Below are 10,256 nucleotides of genomic sequence, written 5' to 3'. Positions count from 1 at the left end.
TCATTCCTATGGTAACAGCAGGTGCACTGAGTCCAGCATGCCAATTGACTGAAAACGGTGGAGGTCAGTTATAAGGTATTGTTTCTTCCTTGACAATATGCATGAAATTAACGAGTGTTGGAAGGCGGAGGAATGAAGTATAGTGCTTATGTGCTGCATTCCATTGGCTTATATTTAATTATAAATGGTGGTAAGTTGCTCACCTGAAGAGATACCATTCATTAAATATAATTTTTTCCACAAAACTGCTCACATCTTTAACATGTAATTGTCTGCAGAATAATGCCCCACTTATAAAAGTAAAAATCAACATTTTTAGCAATCTCAAGTACATTCTTATGGCTACACAGATAAAAAAAAAATCAACATGCAGCCATTTAGTTGCAGGGGGTCCTACTGTAAAAGAAGCCACATCACAAAGATTTCTGCTGTCAAAATCAGGGTTGACCGAGATAACACAGTAAATGTAAACTGGACCACATTGAAGTTCAGCACACAGAAATGAATTTCAGATGCTTCACTGCCAGTGTCTTGCAACTGTAATAACTTGTTTCAGTTTTACATGTGAAACAAATTTTATGGCTTATTTGATTCCAAATACTGCTGTGATTACGTGCTCAGGCCAATGTCTTAAGAGATTCTCACAGACTGAGGCGTGGCACCTTATATCGCCCCCGTCTAGAGCCTGTGTATCAGGAGAATGACTCGTGCATGCATAGCAACTAATGGTATGAAGCGGGTTCAGTTGAGTACGTAGTTCTAATTTTCATCCACCAGAGTCCAGTAGTGCACAGAGACACATTCAAGAAACACGTCAAGAATGTTTTCGTAAATGATTCTGTTTATTTCTTGAAGGCTTTCTTGTTTATTTATGTCTGTACAGTTTTGTATATGGTTTTAGTAGTGAGAATGATGCGTGAATGTGGTCTAAAGTAAATATGTAGATCATTGTTCTAGTGCTAAACGCTGTATGAACTAGCGTGAGAAATTTTTAAGACAGTCTGAATGCAGACGATGGGGAATTTTGTTTCATTTGTTTCATAATATGTTAAGTAAGTTTATGGTAAAAGGAAAGCTAATTTGAGTGCAAATGAAAATAGTTAATAAGGTAAAGTATAAACAAAATATCAAAATATTAGATACTTATTTCGGGAACAATTAGTCTGAAAGTGTGTTATTTTTTTGATTGGTTAGTCATGAAAAGCACAGACTAACGTGGGAGAGTAATGTTTATCTATTGGCCTTAATAAAAATTGACCAATCAGAACAGAGCATTCTTCGTGCTTTTCTCACTAAGATAGAGAATGCTTACAGGAGTCGAAGCCTAGCCTTTCAATGGTACAGTCGTGTGTAGTATGAGCTCCGAAGGAAGTTATGTTTTAGTTGTGTTACATGCCTCAAATGTGCTTTAAAGTGAAGGCATATTTATCGTAGTGTGGTTTTTTTTTTTAGAAAGTATGAATTTTTGTAAGTAATCTTGTGTATGAGAAAAGACAGTAATTCTGCATGTTATATTGAACAGATCGGTGACTAAAAACTTGAGTGCATTAGACACCGATAAACTTAATAGTGTGGTGAGCATTTTCATCTAAGAACAATCCGTGCTTAATAGCTGTTCAGATTTTGGCAAATACATTACCATAAACTTGCTAACGTGAATGAAAGGGTTTGTGCATGACTGTTAGGATTAGCACAGGCTTGGCAGTGAACGTATAATTCTCAACTTCAGAATATACCGAAATTTTGCCAGTATTTTTACCTTTCATTCAAAATTAAGACCTTTTCCTGATTCTTAGAATAATTATGTTGTATGCAGCCTGGTACGGGTTGCAATATGGTAGGTTTCTGCTCAGCTTTCCTACTGGCGATATACTGCAACGAGTTCGCAGGTAGATGTGGGTAAAAAGGACAAAAGGAACCATGCCGCCATAAGACCTCGTACCAACTGTTTAACAAATATACTAAGATACAAAGGGTTCCAGGAAAGTTTTGCAATACAACACAGCAAAAGTCAGAGGAGGCTGATTGTTGCTGTGTTCTGAGAATACTTCAGTCTGCATTGTAGTGTGCCAAGTCTGTGGGTGCAGTCATTCACTAGCAGGGTTAGTTTGGAGAGCTTGCTATGGCATCATGGTCATAAAGTGAGATTCGGGCAGTTCTGAGGTGCAACTTCGTGCATCATTTAAACAGAGACCAGTGCTTTGAAAAAATGACACTTGCTCTTGGTGATGTGTGCCCACATCATACAACTATATTCAGGTGGTGCAGAGAATTCCAAACAGGAAATTTCACTCTGGAGGACTCAGAGGATGGGAGGCCACTATCATCAGTTATAAAGGAAAACACTAATGCTGTGAGGAAAATGCTAGACAAAGACAGGCGAGCAACATATAAGCCGATAGAGGATACCTTGGAGCTAAATGCACCAGCAATTGTTCAATTCTGCACGATCATTTGCAGAGTAAAGAAACTTTATTGTCTTTGGGTGCTGCATAGACTGACGGAAGAGCAGATTACATGACATGTAACTTGCTGCCGGGAGACGTTAAAAAAGTTTTCTAAGGAACAATCTCAGTATGTGAATAGCATCGCGACAGGCGATGCGACTTGGCTGTATTATTATGATGTGCTGAGTAAGACTCAAAACAAAGTTTGGGTCTTTGAAGATGACACACCCATGACCGTCAGAAAATCCCTATCAGTAAAGAAGAAAATGATACTGTTCTTTTTTCAAATCATGTGGAATTGTAGAGCGTGTTGTTTTGGACACACAGAAGACAGTCACAGCTAAAGTTTCTAATTACGGCTTCAAAAAGATCTTGGGATCAATCCCAGGTTGTTCTTACATTTTAACTGACTCAGTTACAACTCTGTATACAAAGTTTTATGTATACTGTTTACATGGCATTGCTAAGTGTATTTTTAAGGTCTTGCCAAAGAACTTGATCTTTAAGTGTACACACACAAATCCCAGTATATCACACACATTAAATTCCTAATAAATTTTAACGAACCATGAAATTTTACAGATATTTGATGTTGCAAAAGTAATTCATCAGCAATCAGTGTTAAGGCCAAGCATTTCAATTAACCTAAATAGTCTATAAAAGTGAAGCATACAAAATTTTTGAAAAGAAAGCCAAACGTTTCATGAAATGATTTGTCTAAAAGTGTGAAATAAAAAATATTAGGGAAATGTTTGGTGCACCTTATTTTCTGTTCATGATTCCGAGCATCATTCAAAGGCACGTAGAACATTTCTCTGAGCTATTTATTTCTTTTACACAAATCATTTCATAAAATATTTGACTGGTTTCTTTAATTTTTTTTTTCAAGTTTTATTCAGAAAGCATGTCTTACTGACTCCTTGTTTGCCTTCCTAACGTTTTCTGTTCTCAAAAATCCTAACTTTGGTACTTGATTTGAAGGAAGCCTTTTTGACATTTAAATACTGCACCAATGTATCTTTTTGTGTGCAAAATACCTAGGCCTTGAACAGATGAAATTTTTGACACTTCATTTACATAGCTTGGCAGCAGCTTTATTTGTTGAAATATTTCTGTTTTTCCTCAACTCATTAGTTAAGTTTTTGTTAAGTACCCTGATTACTTTCAAGCAGTTAAATATTTTCATGCAAAACTAGACCTCATGCTGGTCACTTTGATACCCTATTTACCTGTTTCTCTCTCTGTGATTGGCTGTGAAAAATCGGACAAAACCTCATGGTGCAAGTTATAGGGAGTCTTGTTTTCACTCTGCTCATGTGTTTACAAAAACGTATCAAGTGTTAATCATACTATAAAACAGCCCTTTCTGTGTACTGTCAATATCCAAAAATCGTTGTTCAATATCTTGAACCATTTATGTGATACAACAATTTTTACAACCACTTGATTGCAGAAGCGCAGGAAAGGTTCAGATGAGCCGCGAATGACCCATCCACGGATGTAACAACCAATATCTCAAGAATGGAAAGAGATATCATTCCGGTCTAAACTTTACATACAATTTAGATATGTGGTTATATTTGGCAATAATTTAATACGGAAAGTCTACGCAATGTGATTTTGCCTCTGCAAATTCTTTAAAAATTTCATGTAGCCATATACTCAATTTCATGCAGCACAGTAACTATGACGAATAACTAAAATAAATTCAGATCTTTATCGAGCAAAGATATCAAGCTGTAAGATGCAGAAGAATCAAATTTTTTCACCAAATACTTTTCTCCAAATCGGGTGATAAGTATTTAATAGCTGCTGTTGTGTCCACACCACTGCTTTGCCGAGAAGACGCATGACTGTTGTTCTGTCACGCTCGCTGCAGCGCAAGACAGGCAGCGACACAGATGTCGCTCACATAGGACACTTCCGTAACTATACCTGCAGTTGTGTTTTGTCGCCTGAAGCTGCCGTGCGCTCTCGGTTGCCTCTGTCGCTTACATAGGACGTGGCCTAAGTGGTACACTGAGCAGTGCCTGCCCAATGTCATCCAATCTCTGAAGAAACTGTGATTGAAATCAAGACTGGACATTTGGTTCCTTCATCGCGACTATGTTCCAGTTCACAGAGCCGAAGCATGCATCAAATATATACACAGTACAGGACTGAAACTTCTTGAGTCCAGATCTTGCTCCTTGTGACTTTTCACTGTTCCCGCATGTGAAAATGAAGCTGAAAGGAGTGCAGTTTTAAAAGTTATGAGGACTTACTGAGGGCTTGAGAAAACGAGTGTGCCTTACTCCCTACAGAAACTTGGGAGAACTGGTCTAGGGATTTGTTTCAGAGGATGGAAAGATCTATTCAATGCGGCGGAAATTACTTAGAAAAAATTAAATAAATAAATCTATATTGCAAAACTTTCCTGGTACTCTTTGTACTTTCCAACAGAAGGTCATCAGCATATTATGCCCTAAGAGGCCTGTCAGCAATGGCTTTATTACATACTGCTCATATGTACACTCAATGATTAACCATGGAATTCTTTTCTGGGAAACAAATACACAAAATATGAAACTATTTTTCAAACTTCACAAGGTGTAGTTAATATGTTTACCAATCTATTATGCACATAAAATATAACCTTGGTAACTACTGCACAAACAACTCTCACTGTGACCATGGAACAAGATACAGACTGTAAACTTACAATTAGCAAGAAAGAATGAACATAAAACATTTTGTACCAAGGAATAAAATTGCTGAATAATTTGCCTAAGGAGATTACTAAAACAAACTTATTTAAAAAGCTTGTGAACACACTGACATCCACAAGCTGTGATGGAAGTTTCACCAGCAGGCCAGGCCAAGGCGTCAGGCTCTTTCTCTGAGCTCAACACGTTCAGTCATAATGCACAGATGTCAACTCGGTTTTTCAGACAACCAAAAGGGGTTTTGCCAAATATGTAAACCATACACAGTCGTTTTGATCCTGGAGTTAGCTGGAAGTGTGTAGTGTGAAAGTATGGTAATGGACAGCGAGCACCAGTGTTTTACATTACTAAATAACTTCATTGCAAAACTGTATTGTACACTATAGATACACTGGTTGAGGTTGTGTTGTTTTAAACAGATTGACCTGGCATTTGGGAGTACAGATCTTACCTCCATATTGTTATTCCGATTTAGGCTTTCTCTGGTTTCCTTAAATTATTCCAGGGAAAGTCTGGAAAAGTTCCTACTGCTTATCCTTGTCAAACTAGACATCTAAGTACAGACTATCCATATTGAAACTTCCAATTTCAAAACAATATATAAAGAGAACCACTGCTCAGAATGAGATCAAATTTTAACAGCATGTTATCGATACAGGGGAAAATGACATATGTGGAAAAAATTTGAGCAGTAGATAGCACTGTAAGCATCAGAATGTGCACACCAACAGACACACAGCACACGGCTGTTCCTCAGTTTGCATTCAAGATGCCCAACATGCCTGTCTCCATGAAGGATTGCTTGCTGCTGGTAAGCTGTTTTACAAGAATGGTGACTGTGTGCCAATAGCCCTGCAGAAATCTGGACACTCAAGGGTACGAAAAAAGGCATTATTCCTATGGCTGCAAAGGGTGTGCAGAAAATGATTACAAAATTTGAAAAGACAGGTTCTTTCGAAGTGCAATGTGGCAGAGGGTGAAAAACAGTGATCTGACATCCATCCGAAATGTGGCCACATCAGTGCAGAAGCGATTGAGCTGTGACGTGCAAACATGCAGTACCCAGGAAATTGCCCGAATGCTGGATGTGCCTGTGAGCACAGTGCATAAAATCCTATGAAACATCCTCCACTGCTTTCCATACAAAATCACCCTTTTTCAGGAGTTGCTTCCAGCTAACCTGTCAGCCAAAACAAATGTTAACTCTGGAATTTTTTGTTGCATGGGCAACAGAAAATTTGCATGGGCAACAGAAAATTTGCATGGACATCAACCAGTAGCATTTAATTCTGCAAAGGTGACTCTGTGGTCAGGTTGTTGGCATTGTTTATCATAGGGCTGTATTTTTTCGAGGAGATGAGTCCTGCAGGTCATGTCAGCTGTACTGTCACTGGTAAACGCTATGAACTATAAGCCATAATTTCTCTACAGACTGGCCAACCAGATCACCTGCGTAGGACTTCTGGCTGTGGGGTTATCTGAAAGATGATGTGTTCAGTGTTACAGTTACAAATGTAGTTCAATTGAAGGCACACACTGAAAAACACATTCCATGCATGACCCCCAAGACACTTCGATCCACTGTGGAACATGCCATTTCTCGATTTCAGTTTGTGGCAGAAAATGGTGGTCATCATATTGAACAAGTCTTGCTTCAGTCTCATGACAATTAGAAACCAATGCCATTTTATTTTTGGTCTCAGGATACTTAAAAACAGATTTTTCCCATCCAATGTGGTATGACATTTCTGTGTTGGACTGGCTTCCTAGCTAACAGTGCCACAATTATTGACTGCTGAACTTGTGCAGTCATGCATATTTAACTGTACACATGGTGTAATGTGCAACTCAAACAATAGCTATCGTTTTATGATTCACTGGTCATTTGTAGCCGACCCCATTTTATGTTACAAAGCTTACTGCGCAGTCTGTTGGTAAAATTGTTTTTTGTTCCACATTCTATCACCCTGAAATGACACGTTGTTCAAATTTGACGTCATTCTGTGTAGTGGTTCTCTTTTTTACAGTGTTTTTAAACTTTAATTATGGGCACACTGTATGTGCATGCTGTGTATATGAATTAAATCTTTATTTGTTTATTCTCAAACTGTAATAACACGACATGTCTCATATCCTTGTACAAGTGATCCATGGACAAACAACAATGTACAGTGAAACCCCTCTTTTAAGTTTTTGTGCAGTGCAGACTTGACAACTGCAAAAGTCGAGGAAAATGTTACAACCTCCAGAATACGTGCAAAAACAGTGACATATACGATTAAAAATCGCAATCCTCGTCAATACATTGTACAAAATCTGTATGAGTGAAGGAAATTACATGTACAATACAATGTTTATACCAGTAATTTGTGGTAATAAATTTCATCAGTTCTTAAAAAATCACGGTTGTGTAACAGCAAATAAACACTCCTAAAAAAATTGAAATTGCTACTGGGTACAAGGTTAGCCAGCTATTTTTCTACATGGCTATGACCACAAATTATATGTCAAAACACACTTTTTTTGAAGCATCTTTCCTTTGTGTTCACCCAGAAAAAGTAAAAATTTATGAACATGGCGAATTAAACTGAAAACTGTGAAATACGGAGAAAAACCTTGGAATCTAACATGCTGAGGTGTGTTCCCTTCTGTAGCCAATGGCAGTTTTGTGTCAAGTAGATTTCACACTACTTTTTGCAGTGGTGACTTTAGTAGACTATCGACTTTTGTGAGCACTTGTGAACCACCCATGTAAACTGTGTGCATTTCGATTATTCTTTACTGTCGTAGTGTGACATATGTGCACAGTAGGTGGTTTCAAAGCAATGGTGCATTGAGAGTGTATTACAAATATATCACACTTATTACTAAATGTCAGTCAATAACACATCAATGATGCATGGCTTCAAGAGATTGTATGACAACTAATGCATAACACAAAATTCAGATGTGTAAGCTGTAGGATAACATCATGGTTAGCTGAGTGCTAATATGTTTTTCTCCACTTACAACTGTTATTACATTGAGAGCTTTGTTATGATTGTAACACAGTATGTTCTGCAATATTTTTTCTGTATGATTAAGAGAACGAAGGATGAAATAAATATTTGCCTGTTTATTTATGAATGTGTGGTGATTTCCAAGTGTGTTATTAAACAGAAAAGTAAGAGGACAGCATACATTCCTGCAAGGAAAATGAGCAGAAATAAAATTCATACTGTTCCTTGTTACAAATACTTCGCTGTTTATTTCTGAATATATGGCGATTTCCGAGTGTGTGGTTAGGCAGAAACCTAAGATGAACAATAACATTCATTTCTTCATTGTCACAAATATTTCACACATTGCACAACCACAAACGTATATGCGATTGCAGTCTTTCTTGGCGTATTCCACTGATGAATTCTTCTCGGGTTATCAGCCGAGAGGTGGCGTTGTCTTGTCGCAACGTTTCAACGAGTTTCGTAACTCATTGAAACGTCCCGACAAGACGGCGCCACTACTCGGCTGATAACCCGAGAAGAATTTATCAACCAAAAATGTATTCCCCTACAGAGTTCTTGCTACAACTGAGATTCTCCCACCACTAACACATCCACAAACGTCAACTTCGTGCTATAGTCATTGACAAATAAATAGCCTTCACAGCGTCACCACATCACGATTACAAAGTTCCTGCAAAAAGTAGTGTGAAACCTACCTGACCCATCGCCATTGTGCAGTGAAGCTAAACGTTCAAAGTTGTGTTAGCAATGCTGATCGTGGATTACATCAGCATTTTCTCTCACATCTCCCCTCTCCAGATTGGCCTTAAATATTGCCTTATCTCAGCCACCACCCACGGTGTGAACCGTGCCACTTATAACTCATTCAAGCACGTCAAAAGTCAATTGGAAAAAAATGGGATGAAGTCATGAGAGACGTTGAGTAAAATCATAGAATATTATAAACATTACTAGGAAGAAACGCAAATCAGGAAATCTTTAGCATTGATCTTATGGTTTTTTCACAGAGGCCACAAATTTATGGTGTAGAATCGCAAAAAATGTAAAACTGAAGAACATAAAATCAGAGTTCCTCTGTATTCCCATATAATGTGCTCCTAATATTGTAAAGTATGTACTTCACTCTGATGAGTGCAGCATGTGTAAATAAGAACTTAGAGACACTGAAAGCATTGGAGTAACTATCTTGCAGGCCTGTGAAACCATCACTCAAACCACACACTAATTGGTGGCTTCTGAAACCTTTCCTCACAAGTCGTTTCCAATCAAATTGCGTGCATATGGAGTATTGGCTAAGTGGTGTGACTGGATTTTTGATTTCATGTCAGGAAAGTCACAGTTCATAGTAACTGACGGGAAGTTACTGATCGAAACAAAAGTGAAATCTAGGAGTTCCTGATGGAAATATCGTGTAGGCCCTCTGCTGATCCTAATCTGCATAAACAATTTGGGAGACAATCTGAGCATCCCTGTTCCATTATCTGCAGTGATACTGCCATTTACCATCTAGTAAAGTCATCAGTAGATTAAAACAGACTGCACAATGATTTATAGTTGCGCAAACTGTGGTAGTTGACCCTAAACGTTATAAAGTGTGAAGTCCTCCACGTGACTACTAAATAAAAAAATAAAAAAAGGAATCTGAAATTTTGGTTACATGATAAATTACAAATTTAAACGTTGTCGGTTCAACTTGGAAATATCACATAAAAAATGTTGAGGAAGGCAAACCAATAACTGCATTCTATTGACAGAACATTCAGAAGATACAACAAATCTATAACAGGGACTGCTTACGCTACACTTGTCCTTCGTCTTCTGGAATACAGCTGTGTGATCCTTACTAGATTGGATTGGCAGAGGACATTGAAGAAGTTCAAAGAAAGTTGGCTCATTTTGTATTATTGCAGGTTAGGGAAGAAAGTGTCACTAGAATGTTTTTCTCATATGCTACTGGAGAAGGGAACAGTTGAGAAATAATCTGAAAGTGATTTTACTAACTATCTGCCAAGCTCATAAGTGTGAATTGCAGGGTGTCATGTAGATGCAGATGAAATATACTGTCTTATTTTTCTCAGGAACTGCAACTGTCAGTAAAC

This window comes from Schistocerca cancellata, chromosome 5 (genome assembly GCF_023864275.1).
Source record: "Schistocerca cancellata isolate TAMUIC-IGC-003103 chromosome 5, iqSchCanc2.1, whole genome shotgun sequence".
Taxonomy (NCBI): Eukaryota; Metazoa; Arthropoda; class Insecta; order Orthoptera; family Acrididae; genus Schistocerca; species Schistocerca cancellata.
The sequence above is the reverse complement of the archived record's forward strand: the minus strand, read 5'-3'. Positions refer to the sequence as shown.